Genomic DNA, 21,430 nt, shown 5'->3' on the forward strand with positions numbered 1-21,430 from the left:
TAGTAAACATTGTTCTCTACTTCTCATAAGAATTTTCAAACATTGACCAAATACTCAAACATAAAGCAAGCCACAACATTTACAAAGAAATTGAAAAGCAAAATAAAACTAAAATGCACTGTGTCCTGCTAGTAATAATGGATTACAACTGCACATAAAGAACAACATTAACAACAGAAAGTATACAAACACATGGGAAATGGTTAATTCTCTACAAAATAAAAAATAGTTCAAGACAGAAATAAATATATGAAAAATACTTTTAGAATTAAATGAAAATGATTACACAGCACCACAAACTCAGTGGGCAGAATGGTAGCCATTGAAAGACGCAAGCTCACCTGGGTGGTAGTAGCACATGCCTTTAAATTCCATACATGGGAGGCAGATCCAGGAGAGGTTAAACTATTCTACATAACTAGTTCCAGAAAAGCCAAGACTACATAAAGAAATAACTCTTCATAAAAAAAAAGAAAAGAAGAAGAAAGGATTATTTAACAGTACTTATTTAATAGCACACCAGAAGTACTAAATCTGAATGATATGGATATTTTCCTCAATACATACCATTTACGAGAATCAAAGAATGTCAACATAACAATTTACATAGAACTCTAACAAATAGTGAAACACAAGAACTAAGATTCTCCCGGCTGCTGCACCTCCCCAAAAATCTGAAACAAATTTATGACAGAATTCTTTGAGACTTATAAAAATATAATACCATTATTCCCATATTATCCCAAACAATTGAAACAGAAGAAACATTGCCCCATTCAGATTATGAGGCTACACTTACAATGATATTCAGGATATATAAAGAACTAACCAAAAAAGAGATTTATAGATTGATTTCTCTTATCAGCCTTGGTACAAAAATACTCAATAAAATATTTGCAAAGTGAATCCAAGAAGAAATAAAAACATCAAATACCATGATCATGTAGGCTTTATCCCAGAGGGGCAAGAAGATTCCATATATAAAGGTGAATATATATATATATATATATATATATATATATATATATATATATATATATGTATATTTGCATGTGTTTGTATATGCACACATTTTTACACAAAGCAAGTGGGTAACACATTTGGGGATGGGGTGTCATGTGAAGCCACTTTGGAAAAATACATAAGAAAATATGACACTTGTCTCATAAACTTAACATGAAGGTCATAAATTAAGAGGATGGCTGTTTGAATTGAGGAATGGTATGAGTAGTAACATGAGCAAGAGACATGAGTTTTATATGGGAAAAAACTTGCAAAGTACATTAAACATACATATGAATGTATCATAATAAAATGTATTAATTTAAAATGACATAACCATTTCACACAGAAGAAACTGAATGCAATGCTGAACCTGTACTCTTGGCAATTTTATTTGTACTCATCAAAGATGAATGTGCTTTTCCTTCCTATGAAAAACTCTCCATCTCACATCTCTCAGTGTCTGTACATTTGCTACCTAGGACAGGGGTTCTGGTTCATGCACACACACACAAAAAGTTGTCATTTAAATGTAAAACAAAATCTAGAAAAGAAAACAAACTCTGCCTCATCATAAATGCTCAATACTATATATCACAACACACAAGAAAGAATTGTCTATATTTGTGCTACTTTATCTGCAGTCCATATCCACAGACACACATCAGATCACAATTATCAGTGAACTCTCCCAATTAGCTATGACAATTGTATAAGAAGAGTTTACTTTTTAAACAAAAGTTCACTTCCCACTTACTATTCGCTTCTAAAATACTAATTGTAAGACTTCTGCATAGTGATTACTGGAATGAAAAATTAGCAAAGTCAATGTAGAAAAAAATGATAAAGTAGAAGAAACTGGCCAAACGAGGTATTGATCTGTGAGAACTGAGGGTCAAATTTGAAAATCATATTTTAGAACTCAAATGTTTAGTTTAGTTTCACATTAAAATAGTGTGAAATAAGAGTGCTAGGTCTTATGTATTTGAAATGAGTCACAAAGGTTTAACATTCTCTCTGGATTTTCGTAAATATTTTAAAAGCAGTATCTGTTATTATTCAGGACATTTCTGGATTTCCCATGATTTTTAATTCTCAAAACAATGTAAGCACAGTTTTTGTTTAGTTATTTTGTACTGCTGACACAGTGGTTCGTTGCCCATACTATATTCTCAGTGGATATCAAATGCTCTAAACATTAGGCTGCTTTTGCCTGACATGGGATTTGTGACACAATGGTCAGTGTGTAACCATGACTTCAGATTTTATGAGTCCTTCATGAAGGTGGATTAACTAACAAAATCCACTGATATTATATCAAATGTTCACATATACAGAATTTGAAGAAGTCCTGAGACCAAATTTCACAAAGTAGAATCTTTCCAGGAACCTTAATTTCCACAAACATGTGTGAAGTCATTCATGTAGCAACACCAATTTCTATATTTATCAACTAAGTTTATCAAATGAACCTTGGCCATCCGGCAAACATCCCCAGGAGATAGTATCAAAGATTCCTCCAGGGTTGAGGAAACAGCTCTAAAAAAGGAAACGGAAATGAAAATGTAGCATCTCCCTTGACCACAATGATAATAGTACATGGGTATCTGCCCAGGCTCAAAGAAGGAAAAATATGCTCACTTTGATTTTATCTTTCTTGCTCCTGAACAGTCCACTTTGTATGACTGGTTATATTTATCCCAGGTGCTCTTGGAGAATAAAGCAGGATAAAGACAAGGATGGAAATCCAGGAACAGTCTGTACCTTCTTTAATTGAGCAGTATAATGGCCTGTGGAGAAAGAATATTTCAGTCATATTTTGATTAAGTGCTTTTATATTTTCCATGTACATGTGATCATGAATATTTCCTGAGCCTATTGAGGCTGAGGAGCAAAGCAATTCTTAGGGTCTTTTATACTGTTATTAATCTTCAAAACAAGAAAGAACTCCAAATTCTATTAGAGACTTAATGCCATATTGACACTTAAAATTGACAGAGAGTATTTTTTTCAGCCTGCCTCCCACTTACTGGGATGTAAACTGAGTAATAAGACAATATCCATCCATTATCAATCACATATATCCCTCTCCTATACACATTGCATACTAGCACAGTCATATCTCATTGAAAGATATTTTTATGACTTTATTCTATGCGTGTTTATGCAAATGAGCATAGTCAGCTGATGATCCTTCCATCAGTGAGCAACTTCTAGTGCTTATGCTCGCGCCACCAAGGTTGGCGATACACCTCGCTGTGCAAAGCTTTCATACAGTTACTCAGTTACTTTCTTAAATTTGCTCCATGTGATCCCCATTTATTTATTTATTTATTTATTTATTTATTTATTTTTATTATCTTGAGTATTTCTTATTTACATTTCGAGTGTTATTCCCTTTCCCCTTTTCCGGGCAAACATCCCCCAACCCCTCCTCATCCTCCCCCCATTACCGCCTCCCCCCAACAATTACATTCACTCGGGGTTCAGTCTTGGCAGGACCAAAGGCTTCTCTTACTAGGCCATTCATTGCTACCTGTGAGGTTGGAGCCCAGCGTCAGTCCATGTATAGTGTTTGGGTAGTGGCTTAGTCCCTGGAAGCTCTGGTTGGTTGGCATTGTTGTTCATATGGGGTCTCGAACCCCTTCAAGCTCTTTCAGTCCTTCTCTGATTCCTTCAACGGGAGAATTATTCCATTGCAATTGAATTTTAGAAAAAACATTTAAGGTAAGGATGATTATGTGGGGATATGATAAATATATTGCCCACTAATGATAATGAATTTTTTTCTTTTCTTTTTTTAAGAGCTGGGGACCGAACCCCAGGGCCTTGAGCTTGCTAGGCAAGCACTCTACCACTGACCTAAATCCCCAACCCCAATGATAATGAATTTTAATGACATGAGCCAACTACTGTCACAGAAGACTTTTCTGCCTTAGCCAATACAGTCACTTTTGTAAAAATGTACAATAAACTCAATGGCACAAACTCATCCAATGTATTTCACATATTTCTCATTAATTTCAAATGAATATGTAACCATTTTTACTGTTTGATCAAAGCATTTGGTGATTTATTTACATTCTTAGCAAACAATCAAAAACAAGTGAAGAAAAAACCTCTCAGTGAGAACATGATAATAGTACATCTCATTTACTGGACACGACCTCTCATGAACTTGTCAAGGTTTTATGAGCTTCTGGCTTTTTTGTCATCTCAACCTCATTACACAGCTCATTTCAACATTTAGGGTGTAGGGGCAATACAATCTAGTTCAGGATTGTACTTTTATGGACTTTTAATGATATTTGTAAATTGCTGTCTTCATAAACACTGTAACTTCTTACAGAACACACACTGAAAACCACAACTATGCTCTTTTCTTGGCTTTTTCCATAAATGAAGTCAATAGGAACCCTGATATTTTGCCAAATATGTCTCAAGTATTTACATTTTCAGCACAAATTTGTGATTGGCAATCCCAATTAAAAAGTCTCATTCATTCGACTTTACATAATTTTGAAATTTGCTCTAATTACACCTGTAAAGATGAAAACCTGTATGGAGTGGCACTTGCAGAAGTAAACTGGGCACCAACTCTGACACTTTATACAATCCTAAACAACTTCATATCTCAGCAGGTGTGTGTGTGTGTGTGTGTGTGTGTGTGTGTGTGTGTGTGTGTGTGTGTCTGTGTGTGTATTAGGGGCACAGTGAGTGGGAATACATTAAATCAGGTGTCATTTGGAGTCACCATAATCTTACGAGGTCTGAACCAATCTGTGTAGTTCAAGGGTCCTATTCAGAGTCGTGATGAATCTTTCAAATGCCCTTGTATGATACGCAGATATGGGAAGAAATAATAGCTATCATTGATTTTTAGAAATCTCCAGAAAAATGTGTTTTTAACTTATAAAACTACATTGTATCTGATACTGCTTCCTGTGTTCTAGTTCCTTCATCTTATTTATGGACACTTTGATCCTGTTCTGAGTGATCATGAAAACACATTCACTGGAGATATCTGTGTCCAACCTTGTGCCATCCTTGTTACTTAGCTTCTTTAGTTATTCGCATTGTAACCCACCATGTATGGTCTTAAAGGAGAATTAAGAAATATGTATTTAAAACATTTAGAGACATAACTGCTAATACAGTGAATTTATGCTTTATGAAAAGAGACAGAAGAAATTTCAATATGAACACAAATACAATACATCATAACTGATAAAGGAGCGCTATGAAAGTCATTAAAAGAAATCCACCATATTTAAAAGTAAGGTGAACACAAGAGGTCAAAAGTAATATATGAATACCATTTGAATGCTTGACAAGAAAAACAAATATTAAAAAAATCAAATATTTAAATAAAAACTAAATCATAATTTATGCATAATTTTTAGTAAAAAGTGAGGGTTTGTGGATAAAATTCACCAAATCCATGGGGATCTGGAACATCCTGCTCCATCGCTTTTATCTTGATTTTCTCCCACTTCCCCTTCTCTTGTCTCCTTTCTAGACTCCCCCACCCTGTGCCCCCCAACCCTTTCTTCACATCCAATGACAGGCTCTACATTATCCTGAAGCTGCCTTGCTGCATAATGCCATCATTCTACACTCAAAGGCCGAACAGAAAAATAATTATTAGAAAAACATCAAATATTGAAATAACTAAAACACAAGGTACAAATATCTTGTAGTAATAATTGAATTTGGTGGTCACCTTCTCTAATTAAAAATCACAGATAATGTGTTTAGTTTATTTTTAACACAATATTTTTATTTACTCTTCACATTTCCGATTATGCACTGTGATCACACTCAATACCCAGTCCTTTCATGTTTGCCTCTCCATGAGAGCACCCCACAAAAAATAAAAATGAAAGTTAAAAAGTCCAAATTTTGATATTTATGAACTGACTGGATGAGATGGCTTATATATGCTTGACCCAGGCAGTGACACTATTTCGAGGTGGGACCTTGTTGGGTAGGTGTGTCACTATCAGTGTGGGCTTTAAGACCCTTACCCTAGCTTCCTAGAACTCAGTATTCTGCTAGCAGATTTAAGATGAAGATGTAAATCTCTCAGCTCCACCTTGATGCTGCTATGTTCCTGCCTTGACACTAACGGACTGAACCTCTGAACCTGTAAGCCAGGACAAATTAAATGTTGTCCTTATAAGATTTGTCTTGGTTATGGTGCTTGCTCACAAGAGTAAAACCCTAAATAAGACACTGGAGCATAGTCAATTCTCAGTTCCTGCCCCATAAATAGAACTTAGTTGTTCCCTCCAAATTTGTTCAAGAAGCCCTCAATTTTGCAAAGCTAATTTCAGATATCTTACCATATATTTTAAGAGCTTTTTTAAGGCTTCCTGTTTAAACTTATCTTCTTTCTTGGATTGTGGGGAAAGTATGGGTGTTGGGATGATGGTAGGAGTTGTTACAGAAAACTTTCATGTATCTCCTTCACACCTATGAATCTACAATCATTCGTTTCACTGCTAAAGTAGTTTGCTAGCATGTGAAAAGGAGCAGGTTGCAAAACTAATAAGATTCTACATGGTTTCTGGTAGTAACAGAGAAAAACACATGGGGCCTAGCTGCAGCAGGGCTACAGGCTCAGACAAGGCCCTCAAAATGAGCACAGCCCATGAACATTAACACAGTTTCAGACTGCAGTCAAGAGAATGAAAATTCCAAAGTCTTAAGTCAAAATATGTGCCATGGCAATCAACATTGTATCTTAATGAAATAGGACCATGGACCCAGACACAGCCACCAGCAACAGTATAGATCCTGACAGCTCCCTAGCCTCAGGTGGCAGTTTGGTTCACTCAGCTCAGTATGACTCCAGCTGACAGCAGATCTCATGAACCTCAGCATGACTTCAGGTATCAACTTAGTCTAAGGTCATCCACATTGCCTTTGGTGGTAACACTGATCATGGACATGAATTCATATCCCATTGACAGCAGGACTTCTGCCCTAGACATGCACCATTATGACAGTATCCACCATATATATTTGCACAAACTTTGGTAGGAACACAGACCACAGACATCAACAAAGACTCTGGGTGCTGTAGGATAACAGGTACAGATATGGCTCTTGTTAGAAATATGAAGCTGTATATCACCATGTTTAGCCATAACAGAACAGGCCACTCACATAAATAAGGCCCAGTGTGGGGAAGACTGTTCTATAAAACTAGACATCTTTTGTGGCCTCCATGGACAGGGTGTGTAAAAAAATCCTTTCCCTTATATATATGAACTTCTGGAAAAGGGGTTAGGGGAAGCAACAAAATGAAGTAGAAGAGACAAATCATAATTAGAGTATAACATCATTTATCTTTTGTGGACATGCCTGAAGTAATCTTGACTAAACATTTTCCAACAGATGTCAACTGATAGATCAGTCCCTGTGTTTTAAAATGTATTAATCAATACCAGCAGCTGGTTTGCCATAAGAAAGACATATACACATATTCTTTATAATCTAATATGCCTTAAATAGCACAATAGCTGAGCCACTGCCCAATCTCCATGCTGTTAATCCCGAGTTTTTACTTACTTATTCTATATTCCATTTAAGTTGTTCTTAACTCTACTTAGAGATCTGTCTTGGCCAAATTTTTTGGCCCAGAATCTTGAGCACTCCCCTTGCTTTTCTAACCCACGTGAACTCTGTCTCTTCTCTGTTTGCATTCTTGTTCAGCATGACAGACCTCTTTCTTCCTCCTTCTCCTCTTCCCTAGTCCAGAGAACCCTGAAATTCTCCCTCTGTCTGTCTTTCCCAGCTATTGTCTATTGGCATCTTTATTTACCAATCAGAACCAATTGGGGGCAGATTCCCAGAAGCTACTTGAAGATACTTTAGTGCAAACAGTTTTTTGGGAAATACAATTAGCATTTATAGTACTAGCAGCTACAGCTGTGCAAAAATTTCTTTATGCCACGAGGTTCAACATATGTGTATCATTTAATTGTAAAATATCTCAAGATAAACTTAAGGACAGAATGGTGTTATCCTAAAGCATGCAGAATAGGCACTAAACAAAGTCTAGGATCTATTCAGAATTTTAAAAAGGAGAACAAACAAAAACTGACAAACTAAGAGAACATGTGTTGCCATAATAAAGTTTCCTACAGGAAACTTATTGATGAAATTGCAGTTTATGGATAGGAGAATCAAAGAATTTCCATTAAAATTAAAAGTTAGGTCAAATTTTTGTAGTGACACATGTCTTTAATCTAATTTCTGTGGAGCAAACTCAGGATAATCTCTCTCCATTCATGGCTAGTCTGCTTTTTCTATTTAATCTACTCAAAACAGGGCTGAAATGGATACTCTGCTTTAAATAAAATGGGCTGCACCTGGAGAAGGAAATGTAATTTCTCAACTCATCCTTAAAGTAGTCTTTAAAACTTTACTATGTGTGAAAACAAATAATAAAAAATAAATACAGAAACAAAAGAAAAACATTCTGCCCTGATCTATAGGAAGTTGATCTATTAATATTACACAGTGAGACCCTGTATCATCATCATCATCATCATCATCATCATCATCATCATCATCATCATCATCAACAACAACAACAACAACAACAACAACAACAACAACAACAACAACAACAACAAAGCAAAAAAGAAGAGTTGTGCTTAATCATATTTCTAAGAACATGACGTGAGCCTGTAAATAATAGACTCTGGGATGGCACCATCAAACTTACATGAAACAAAGGATGCAAATTCAGCATGCAGAAATCAGCAAAATTCCAGTGCAGCATATAGACACCCATCACAAGATTCATTGTAATGCCAAGATTTCCTTAATTTAAGAAATACCTCAATTAATTTTAAGCAACCTCAATTTTCAAACTATTTTCAGGCTCCATAAGTCCTGTTCCCTTTAGGAAACACTCAGTTCACTATACAGAAAGTCAGCAACTCCTCATCACAAATACAATGGCCCTCTTCCTATGCAGCTGTTTTTCTCTTTCCATTTAGTTTGTTATAGTGTGCAGTCTTAAAATAGTTGTGGTTATTTTGGTCATCTGATATTTGAGGTTTTTTTCCCCATTTTTGTATCTTATTTACTTGTAATTTGTTTCTATGGTGCTGTTATTTAACACTAACTATAAGCAAAGTGAGGAGGAAAAGGTTCAATTGGCTCATGGGTTACACTTAAGGAAAAACAAGACAAGGATCTGTATAATGCAACTGAAACATAGTTGCTCAGCTTACTGGCTTGTTCTACAGGTTTTGTCAGGTACCACTGACCACAAGGAACACTGTTCCTAATAATCTACACACTCTATATCAATTAACAATTTAAAAAATCCTTCGCAGTTATGATGACAGGCTAGTCTGATGGAGATGATTTCTTTATTAGGTTCTGTATGCCTTTATCCTGTACTTTTTGTTAAAGAGATAAGAACTAAGTAAAATATCCACCTTGCAATGTCTGCGCTGTTTGCAAATAGGACACTATGAACTCTTCTATCTGAATTCCAAGTTGATGGGAAATAAATCAACATTTCCTTAATTTTTCCATATATTGATGTCTGTCATCATACAATGCAGTAAGTGAAACAGGTAACTTTGTTGGTGTATATAAATTAAGCATTTTAATATCACATGTTAATATAATATAATTAGTGAAGGGGTAAGTAAAACACCTAATAGCAAGATATGTCCATGTTTCTTTAGATGCCGACCTCTGTGTTCTGTACTGATTGTGGTCCAGGATTTAGAAAATTTAGGAAGAAGGAAATGTCAGTCTGCTGTTTTGATTGCAGTCCCTGCACAGAAAATGAAATTTCTAATGAGACAAGTGTGTATTTCCTGCAGCGGTAAGTTCCTCAAATTGGTTATCATCTTACACACACATGGAATGCTGAAGTGGTCTAAAATGAAATGATTATATATATATATATATATATATATATATATATATATGATTTTCCTAAGTTAATAATTATAGGAATACAATAATCTAAATGTCATTATTACAATATAACTTGTCATATATCTTTGACTCATTGAAACTTTATAGTAGATAAAGTATTCTCAAACAGGCTTGTCAAGAAAACTTTTGCTTCTGGCAAAATGGCCATTTTTACTATATTAATCTTGCTGATCCATGAGCATGGGAGATCTTTCCATCTTCTGAGATCTTCTTCAATATCTTTCTTCAGAGACTTGAAGTTCTTGTCATACAGATCTTTCACTTGCTTGGTTAAAGTAACACCAAGGTAGTTTACATTATTTGGGAAAATTGTGATTTCTTTCTCACCCTGTTTATCCTATGAGTAGAGGAAGGCAACTGATTTGTTTGAGTTAATTTTATACCTAACCACTTTGCTTAAGTTGATTTTCAGGATTAATAGTTCTCCGGTGAAAGTTTTGGGGTCACTTAAATATACCACCATATCCTCTGCATAGACTCTTTTGACTTATTCCTTTCCAATTCACATTCCTTAGACTTCCTTTCATTGTCTAATTGATCTCCCTAGGACAATGAGAACTGTACTGAATAAGTAGAGAGAGAGTTTGTATTGAATAAGTATGGAGAGAGTGGGCAGCCTTGTCTAGTCCCTGATTTTAGTGGGATTGCTTCAAATTTCTCTCCATTTAGTTTAATGTTAGCGACTGGTTTGCTGTATATGGCTTTTACTGTGTTTAGGTATGGGCCTTGAATTCCTATTTTTTCCAGGACTTTTATCATGAAGGGGTGTTGAATTTTGTCAAATGCTTTCTCAGCATCTAAAGAAATGATCATGTGGTTTTGTTCTTTCAGTTTGTTTATATAATGGATCATGTTGATGGTTTTCCGTATATTAAACCATCCCTGCATGCCTGGCATGAAGCCTACTTGATCATGGTGGATGATTGTTTTGATGTGCTCTTGGATTCGGTTTGCCAGAATTTTAATGAGTATGTTTGCACTGATATTCATAAGGGAAATTGGTCTGAAGTTCTATTTCTTTGTTGGGTCTTTGTGTGGTTTAGTTATAAGAGTAATTGTGGCTTCATAGAAGGAATTCGGTAGTGCTCCATCTGTTTCAATTTTGTGGAATAGTTTGAATAGTATTGGTATTAGGTCTTCTATGAAGGTCTGATAGAATTCTGCACTAAACCCGTCTGGACCTGGGCTCTTTTTGGTTTGGAGACCTTTAATGGCTACTTCTATTTCCTTAGGAGTTATGGGGTTGTTTAAATGGTTTATCTGTTCCTGATTTAACTTCAGTACCTGGTATCTGTCTAGGAAATTGTCCATTTCCTGCAGATTTTCAAGTTTTGTTGAATATAGGCTTTTGTAGTAGGATCTGATGATTTTTTGAATTTCCTCAGATTCTGTAGTTATGTCTCCCTTTTTATTTCTGATTTTGTTAATTTGGACACACTATATATGTCCTCTGGTTAGTCTGGCTAAGGGTTTATCTCCCTTGTTGATTTTCTCAAAGAACCAGACCCTGGTTTTATTGATCCTTTGTATAGTCACTTTGTTTTTATATGGTGTATTTTATCACTGAGTTTGATTATTTCCTGCCTTCTACTCCTCTTGGGTGTATTTGCTTCCTTTTGTTCTAGAGGTTTTAGCTATGTTGTCAAGCTGCTGCTGTATATGCTCTCTCCTGCTTCCTTTTGCAGGTGTTCAGGGCTATGAGTTTTTCTCTTAGCACTGCTTTAATTGTATTCCATAAGTTTTAGTATGTTGTATCTTCAATTTCATTAAATTCTGAGAAGTCTTTAATTTTTTTCTTTATTTCTTCCTTGACGAAGTTAGTATTGAGTAGATCGTTGTTAAACTTCCATGTATATGTGGAGTTTCTGACCTTATTGCTGTTATTGAAGAACAGCCTTAGTCCATGGTGATCTGATAGGATGCATGGTAGTATTTCTATCTTCCTGTAACTGTTGAGGCCTGTTTTGAGACCAATTATATGGTTAATTTTGGAGAAGGTACCATGAGGTGATGAGAAGAAGGTATATCCTTTTGTTATAGGATGGAATGTTCTATAAAGATCTGTTAAATACATTTGGTTAATAAATTCTCTTAGTTTCTCCATATCTCTGTTTAATTTCCCCTTTTCCATGATATGACCATTGATGGGAGTGGTGTGTTGAAGTCTCCTACTGTTATTGTGTGAGGTTCAATGTGTGCTTTGAGCTTTAGTAAAATTTCTTTTATGAATATAGTTACCCTTGCATTTGGAGCATATATATTTAGGATTGAGAGTTCATCTTGGAGGATTTTTCCTTTGATGAATATGAAGTGTTCTTCCTCATCTTTTTTGATGACTTTTGATTTAAAGTTGATTATACTTGATATTAGAATGGCTACTCCACTGGTTTCTTCAGACCATTTCCTTGGAAAGTTGTATTCTAGCCTTTTACTCTGAGGTAGTGTCTGTCTTTGCCTCTGAGGTATGTTTCCAGTATGCAGCAAAATTCTGGGTCTTCTATATGTACCCAGTCTCTTAGTCTATGTCTTTTTATTGGGGAAATGAGTCCATTGGTGTTGAAAGATATTAAGGAATAGTGGTTGTTGCTTCTGTTATTTTTGTTGTCGGAGGTGTAATTAGGTTTGTGTGGCTCTCTTCTTTTGGATTTGTTGCAAGGAGATTACTTTCTTGCTTTTTCCTGGTGTAGAATCCCTCCTCGTGTTGGAGTTTTCCGTCTAGTGTCCTTTTCAGGTTTGTATTTGTAAAAAAATATTGTGTAAATTTGTAAACCTGGAATATCCTGGTTTCTCCATCTATGTTAATTGAGAATTTTACTAAATATCATAGCCTGAGCTGGCATTTGTGTTCTCTTCGGTCTGACTGACATCCATCCAGGATGTTCTGGCTTTCATAGTGTCTGGTGAGAAGTATGGTGTAATTCTTAAAGGTCTATCTTTTTCTTTTCTTTATTAACTTGAGTATTTCTTATTTACATTTCGATTGTTATTCCCCTTCCCAGTTTCCAGGCCAACATCCCCCTAACACCTCTCCCTCCCCTTCTGTATGGGATTCCCCTCCCCATCTACCCCCATTACCACCCTCCCCCCAACAATCACATTCACTGGGGGTTCAGTCTTGGCAGGACCAAGGGCTTCCCCTTCCATTGGTGCTCTTACTAGGCTATTCATTGCTACCTATGAGGTTGGAGCCCAGTGTCAGTTCATGTATAGTCTTTTGGTAGTGGCTTAGTCCCTGGAAACTCTAGTTGTTGGCATTGTTGTTCATATGGGGTCCCGAGCCCCTTCAAGCTCTTCCATTCCTTTTCCATTCGTTTCCCTGATTCCTTCAACCGGGGTCCCGTTCTCAGTTCAGAGGATTGCTGCTGACATTCACCTATGTATTTGCTGTATTCTGGATGTGTCTCTCAGGATAGATATACATCCGGTTCCTCTCGGCTTGCACTTCTTTGCTTCATCCATCTTATCTAGTTTGGTGGCTGTATATGTATGGGCCACATGTATGGCAGGCTCTGAATGGGTGTTCCTTCTGCCTCTGTTCTAAACTTTGCCTCCCTATTCCCTACCAAGGGTATTCTTGTTCCCCTTTTAAAGAAGTAATGAAGTATTCACATTTTAGTCATTCTTCTTAACTTTCATGTGTTCTGTGCATCTAGGGTAATTCAAGCATTTGGGCTAATAACCACTTATCAATGAGGGCATACCATGTTTGTTTTTCTGTGATTGGGATACCTCACTCAGGATGGTATTTTCCAGTTCCACCCATATGCCTATGAATTTCATGAAGTCATTGTTTTTGATACCTGAGTAATATTCCATTGTATAGATGTACCACCTTTTCTGTATCCATTCCTCTGTTGAAGGACATCTGGGTTCTTTCCAGCTTCTGGCTATTATAAATAAGACTGCTATGAATATAGTGGAGCATGTGTCTTTTTTATATGTTGGGGCATCTTTTGGGTATATGCCCAAGAGAGGTATAGCTGGGTCCTCAGGTAGTTCAATATCCAATTTTCTGAGGAACCTCCAGACTGATTTCCAGAATGGTTGTAGCAGTCTGCAATCCCACCAACAATGGAGGAGTGTTCCCCTTTCTCCACATCCTCGCCAGCATTTGCTGTCACCTGAGTTTTTGATCTTAGCTATTCTCACTGGTGTGAGGTGAAATCTCAGGGTTGTTTTGATTTGCATTTCCCTTATGACTAAAGATATTGAACATTTCTTTAGGTGTTTCTCAGCTATTCGGCATTCCTCAGCTGTGAATTCTTTGTTAGCTCTGAACCCCATTTTTTAATAGGGTTATTTGTCTCCCTGCGGTCTAACTTCTTGAGTTCTTTGCTATTTTGGATATAAACCCTCTATTTGTTGTAGGATTGGTAAAGATCTTTTCCCAATCTTTTGGTTGTCATTTTGTCCTAACAACAGTGTCCTTTGCCTTACAGAAGCTTTGCACTTTTATGAGATCCCATTTGTCAATTCTTGATCTGAGAGCATAAGCCATTGGTGTTTTGTTCAGGTCTGTCTTTATGTTACTTGACCTCTTTCCCTTTCTGCTTTTAATATTCTTTGTTTTGAGGAATTTGGTATTTTGACTATTATGTGACTATTGAATTTCTTTTCTGGTACAATTTATTTGGAGTTCTGTAGGCTTCTTGCAGATTTATATTTATGGATATCTCTATCTTTAGTTCAGGGAAGTTTTCTTCTATAATTTTGTTGAAGACATTTACTGGTCCTTAAGTTTGGAGACAACTCCTCTTATACACCTGCTATACTTTGATTTGTTCTTTCTTTATTGTTTCTATTTCCATTTTTAAATCCTGGATGGTTTTTTTGAATTCCTTCACCTGTCCGGTTGTGTTTTCCTATAAATCATTAAAGGAATTTTTTGTTTTGTCTTTAACGGCTTCTACTTGTTTACTTGTGTTGTTCTTTATTTCTTGAAGGGAGTTATTTATTTCCTTCTTAAAGTCCACCAACATCATCATAAAATGTGATTTTAAAACTAAATCTTGCTTTTCTCGTGTGTTTGGATATCTAGTATTTTCTTGGGTAGGAGAACTGGGCTCTGATGATGGAAGTAGTCTTGCGTTCTTTTCCTTAGTTTCCTGTGCTTGCCTCTCACCATCAGGTTGTCTCTGGTGTTAGCTTGTCTTGATGTTTCTGACAGTGGCTTGTCCCTCCTGTAGACCTGTGGGTCAGCAGTCCTGTAGACCTGTTTTCCTGTTTTCTTACAGTTGATTCTGGGAACAGAGTGCTCTTGGCTCAGGTGTATAGGTGCTCCTGGAGACTGGCCTTCAGTTCTTGGTGCTGGCAGTAACTGGAAGTGTCCTGACTCTGATTTCTCCTAGGTCCCTGTGCCAAGGGGGCACAGATGGCACTAGGTAATTTCCTCTTAGGTTGGAAATGTAGGCAGAGTGTAGTCTCTTCTGATTTCTCAGGAGTGTCCACACTTCTAAAGGTCTAGTTCTCTCCATGATGGGATATGGGTTCAAGGCTGTTGTTTGACCAGTTCAGTTCAGTTCCAAGGACAGACTGGAGCTGCAGGTACCTGCCACTGACTGCCCCTATACTCTTGTGTCCAGAGTCACTATGCAGTTTTTCTCTTGGGCCAGGGATGTGTGCAAAGGTGGGCAGAAGTAGCAGTGTGTTCTGTGGTCTCAGGATGGTTCATACTTCTGGGTGTTCAGTTCTCTCCCCAACAGAGTTTGGGAGCAAGTGCAGTGGGATTGAATCAGTTAGGCTCCATGCACATCCAGAAACCATATCTTCTGTTCTAAAGCCTGCTTTTATAATTTTAGCTTCTCTTTATATTGTAATTCTGATATTGCAGCATCTAACTTATTTTGTTTTGCTAGCTTCAGAAATTATCCTCTAGATTTTGCCTCCAAATTTTATCTCCATTACTTGGCTGTTGAATCTGATCTGTGAATTGCCTAATTCTTTGTTCTAGTGTGTCTTCTAACTTCTGTCTTTAACCTTCATTCTCCTCCTTCAGTTGCTTATTTTGACCTATGAAATCCTGAACCTTTAGTTCCCTTGTTTCCTCTTAGACATGTTGCCAAGTCTTAAGCTTATCTCTCTGTTGTTCAGACTCCTCTATGAACTTCAGAAAACTTTGTTCTAGTGTTACTTCTAACCTCTTTTCTTTTTTAAGTATTTTTTTTACTTATATGAGTACACTGTAGCTCTTTTCAGACATACCAGAAGAGGGCATTGGATCCCATTACAGATGGTTGTGAGCAACTATGAGGTTGCTGGGAATTGAACTCATGAAGTCTGGAAGAGCAGTCTGTGTTCTTAACAACTGAGCCATCTCTCCAGCCCACAATCTCTTTCCTAAGGCAAGTAAGATTTTATCTCGGGCCCTGTCTTTTGAGAAGGCACAGTAGAAAATCAAGAGAATAAATATTGCAATATTGGCAAATAATGAGGTGTGTATTTCCTTTAAACAGTATTCATCCCTGTCAGAGCATTGCAAATATCATCCTATAAGGTCTGAAAGATATTTATTGTGTTTCTCATTTTTACGTATCAAAAGTTTACATATCTCTCTTCATATAAATGTATATACTGATCTGGAGACCTCTGTACCTTTGTCTCCTTCTGCTGTTCGATTCAGAACACTGCAGTCCTCTCTGATTCTTTTATTCCCAGAGAGAGGCCTCTTTGGGTTGTAGCTGTGTGCTTGCTTGTTTGCTGATCTCAGTCATCAGGTAGTTCAAGCAAGCAGTCCAGAGATCCAGTCTGGCTGTCCGTTGTCTGTGGAGACAGGGGGAATACAGGGAAGCAAACACAGAAAGGCTCACCAGGGCATAGATAGAAGCCCAGACCTGTTTGCTGTGGCTCTAGGAAAACTACCTTGCAGGCACTTGTGCTCCAGGTTTCCTGTGCCTCCCTGGGATTCTTACAGGACACTGCTCAAGCTGAGCTCCAGGCTAGGGTGCTGCCCCTGGCTGTAGCTCTCTGCCTGGGGTTATAGGAAGGAGCTTCTCTGCAGTTCTCTGTAGACCTCTCAGATTCAGGCAGCTTTCAATCCACTATTGCCCCAGCCTTGATCTCTGCCAGAGCCCTATTAGGGGGAGGAGGAGAAGTGAAACTTTATCTTAGGTTACTTGAGTTCTGATCAATACGTTTGGCACAAATTTTTTTGCAGTAAGTTCTCCAACCCAAATAAGGTCAAACAAAGGAAACACAATTCAATTAATATGAATACAAGCTCTGCGCCTAGATTGGGCAGATATACCACTACACTACTCTTTTTTCCCAGCTATAAGACCCTTATAACTTGTGGTTTCTCCAGGCCACCTGCTTCAGCTTCATCTTCCTTCCACCTCCTTCCCCCCCATCTGCCCCCGCTCTCTTTCTCTCTCTGGCTCTCTGGCTCTGGCTCCGTCTCTCTCCAACTCTTCAGTTCCACCTTCCTTACCCCTGTCCAATCTCCTGCTCTTGACTTTACTTTACAAGATAAAATGGGGAGAAAGTTCTGATGCAGTCACTGATGATTCATTCCTGGTCTTAGGCAGCCCATATTTGGGAAGCATAACTAGCAACAAATACAAACAGCATCAGGCAACCCACAACTCTTTTTCCAGCCTGATCTACATAGTGAGTATCAGAACAGATAGAGCTACACAGTGAGACCCCGACTTAAAAAAATCCATCAATCAAGACCACAAATAGAACACAAAATAAAATGATACATTTCAGAATACTGTGTTTGCATTAGTAGGACATTTTTAGACTAGAAAATTAATGAGAAATTAGTAAACATTATAAACAATTACTGTGTATTTAATCAGTTGTATATTCAAAATCATTTATATCTGCACTAATTCCTTATAGGACTAATTTTCTAATAGCTCTCATGGAATGTCCAGTCCTAAAGGAAAAGACACTCTCTTGAATATGTTGGTGATGGAATATAGGTGAAAATGCCCACACATATTTACTGGTTCAAATTTACATGAGTCTTAGGTGCAAAACTAAATGAGGATTGTTTTTATGGGACAAAAGCAAGACTGAGGCTATGGCAATTTTCTAGAGAACAATCTGACTTCTTATACCCTTATCAGGAATGGAATGTAGTGGCAAATGCAATGATTAGTACAGTTGTAGGTGCCAGCATGCAGTAATATTTACAAAGTTCAGAGGGTACAAAAGATAAAGTCTACACAAATTGTCTTCTCAAAGTTCCACACTTTTGTCACTTCTAAAGGAACATACAGAGGAACCCAAAATGGTCTGAATGCTTTCTTATCTGAGGAAGTATGCCAGTTTCTCAGCAACTTTAAGACACCTAGTGTCTCAGGAGACAAGAATTCTAACCTGAAAAACAGTGATGCATGACTCAGAAGGCAGGGCAGCTATGCCAACCCCACAGTGCTATGCACAGGGGAGTTAATATGCATGCATGAATTTAAAATGTGGATTTTTGGAATTGCCTCAATAGCCTGAGAACCATCATTGCAAACAAGCCACAATATTAATCTTCTACTGATGATACTTCTTGATATGCATACAATGAATGAAAAAATTCTGATTATTTCCAGTACATATATCAAAAGTTCATCACATCTCACTGTATACCCAGTGAGTAAATATCGCAGCATACGAGGTATGTCTCTCTTAAAAGAAGCAGAACAATTAACTGCCTGTTTCACAGCCCAACACATTAGATGAGATCACGATACTAATAACTGGTGACTATCCAAAGACTGCACCCACTTTCATAGGAATGATCTTCGTCATTGCTAGATCCCATCACTGTTCTCTCTCTGTCTCTCTCTGTCTCTCTCTGTCTCTCTCTGTCTCTCTCTCTCTCTTGGTTTTGACCAAGGATATTGGAGAATTCTCATGGACCATCAAGCCCTGGTCTAGATAACCTGACTCCTGTAATTCATCTTTCATCCTGTTCAAAAATAAAGCCATCAATAGCTGTTTGGTTGTTATGCATATAGACCCTAGAGCTCAACACAGATAGAAAATATGAACATGACTCAAAAACAGAACTTACGTAAATTGAACTTAGAGACTGACAATGACTGAGTAACTCTCCTTCTCTTTGCTCTCCACCAGGTATGAAACTCCCTTTACCAGATGGGAATCACCCCTTTTAAAAATATGCTCATGATACCACCCCTGGCATTGTTCTTAACATATAGAGAGAGGTCATTACTGAGTTCAAATATTATCACTTAATATATGATCTTGAAGATATTCAATGGTCTCATAAACATGTTTGGTTTAAATGTCTTGTTCTCCACCAGTGAACATGATTGTTGGCGGAGGGTGGTAATGGGGAGAGGATGGGGAGAGGAACACCCATATAGAAGGAGAGGGGGATGGGTTGGGGGATGTTGGCCCGGAAACAGGGAAAGGGAATAACAATCGAAATGTAAATAAGAAATATCAAGTTAATAAAGAAAAAAATCAGAAAAAAATAAATAAACGTCTTGTTCTCTATGAAAAAGATGCCCCTAGAGCCAGGGGTTATTATAGTTTCAATAAAAAAAAAAGTCCCTATATTATCATCTTTACCACACTCACCTCCCTGAAAGTCAACAGGATTGCAGCAGGAATTCACCACATACCCGTTTGCAGTACAAGATGAACCCAACCAGCAGGAAGAAACTTCTGTCTAAAGACTCCCTGAAAGGACTGATAAGACTGATAGGTTCCCACTGACCAGACCCCTACAAAAGACTCAGGGATCCCATGAGGACTGGATGACAAACCTGACACCCTCTAAAATATAATGGTCTAGTCCTTTTAAGTCACCAATACATCCAGGCTTAAACTAACTGAGTCATAAAGACATAGCCTTGCTACTAGCTGTATTCATGTGATTGGATATTGACACCTAGATAACTTCCTTGGTGTTACAAAAAACACATTATGATAGACTGGGAGGTGCTCGCTTCTGCAGCACATATACTAAGATTGGAATGATACAGAGAAGATTAACATGGCCCCTGCACAAGCATGACACCCAAATTTGTGAAGCATTCCATGTGTTTTCATATAATAATTAAGACACCAACTGCACAAAACACAGAAAGAATTTTAAAAGCAATACAAAGCTAAAGTTTAAGTGGATCATGGACATCCACATCAAACCAGATACATTCAAATTAATAGAAGAAAAAGTGGAGAAGAATCTGGAACACATAGGAACTGGAGAAAATTTCCTGAACAAAACACCAATGGCTTATGCTCTAAGATCAAGAATCAACAAATGGGATCTCATAAAATTGCAAAGCGTCTGTAAGGCAAAGGACATTGTTGTTAGGACAAAAGGGCAAACAACAGATTGGGAAAAGATCTTTACCAATCCTACAACTGATAGAGGCCTTATATCCAAAATATAAAAAGAACTCACGAAGTTAGACTGCAGGGAGACAAATAATCCTATGAAAAAATGGGGTTCAGAGCTAAACAAAGAATTCACAGCTGAGGAATGCCGAATGGCTGAGAAGCACCTAAAGAAATGTTCAACATCTTTAGCCATAAGGGGAATGCAAATTAAAACAACCCTGAGACTTCACCTTACACCAGTCAGAATGGCTAAGATCAAAAACTTCGATGACAGCAGATGCTGACAAGGACGTGGCAAAAGAGGAACACTCCTCCATTGTTAGTGGGATTGCAGACTGGTGCAACCATTCTGGAAACCAGTCTGGAGGTTCCTCAGAAAATTGAACATTGCACTACCTGAGGACCCAGTTATACCTCTCTTGGGTATATACCCAAAAGATGTCCCAACATACAACAAAGACACATGCTCCACTATGTTCAAAGCAGCCTTATTTATAATAGCCAGAAGCTGGAAAGAACCCAGATGCCTTTCAACAGAGGAATGGATACAGAAAATGTGGTACATCTACACAGTAGAATACTACTCCGCTATTAAAAACAATGATTTTATGAAATTCATAGGCAAATGGATGAAACTGGAAAATATCTTCCTGAATGAGGCAACCCAATCACAGAAAAACACACGTGGTATGCACTCATTGATAAGTTGATATTGGCAAAATGCTCAAATTACCCAAGATGCAATCCAATCCATGCAACACATGAAGCTCAAAAAGAAGGATGACCAAAATGAGCATGTTTCACTCCTTCTTAAAAGGGGGAACAAAAATATCTATAGGAGTGGATATGGAGGCAAAGTTCAGAGTAGAGACTGAAGGAAAGGCAATTCAGAGCCTGTCACACATATGGCCTATATATAAACAGCCACCAAAACTAGATAAAATTGATCAAGCTAAGAAGTGCATGTTGACAGGAACAGGATATAGATCGCTCCTGAAATACATTGCCAGAACATGTCAAATATAGAGGCAAATGCTAGCAGCAAACCACTGAACTGAGGTGGAGACCTACATTGCAGGAATTAGAAAAAGGATTGAAAGAGCTGATGGAGCTTGTAACCCAGTAAGAACCACAATGC

General features: G+C 37.5%; 1 non-coding gene across 1 annotated transcript; it reads left to right on the forward strand.

Moving 5' to 3' along the window:
- The first annotated feature begins 19,887 nt into the window (after positions 1–19,887).
- Positions 19,888–19,994, forward strand: LOC116894859. The gene has a single exon (XR_004387073.1). It is a non-coding gene; the product is annotated as a U6 spliceosomal RNA (small nuclear RNA).
- Positions 19,995–21,430: the final 1,436 nt, after the last annotated feature.

Source organism: Rattus rattus, chromosome 2, assembly GCF_011064425.1.
Source record: "Rattus rattus isolate New Zealand chromosome 2, Rrattus_CSIRO_v1, whole genome shotgun sequence".
In the NCBI taxonomy this organism is placed as follows: Eukaryota; Metazoa; Chordata; class Mammalia; order Rodentia; family Muridae; genus Rattus; species Rattus rattus.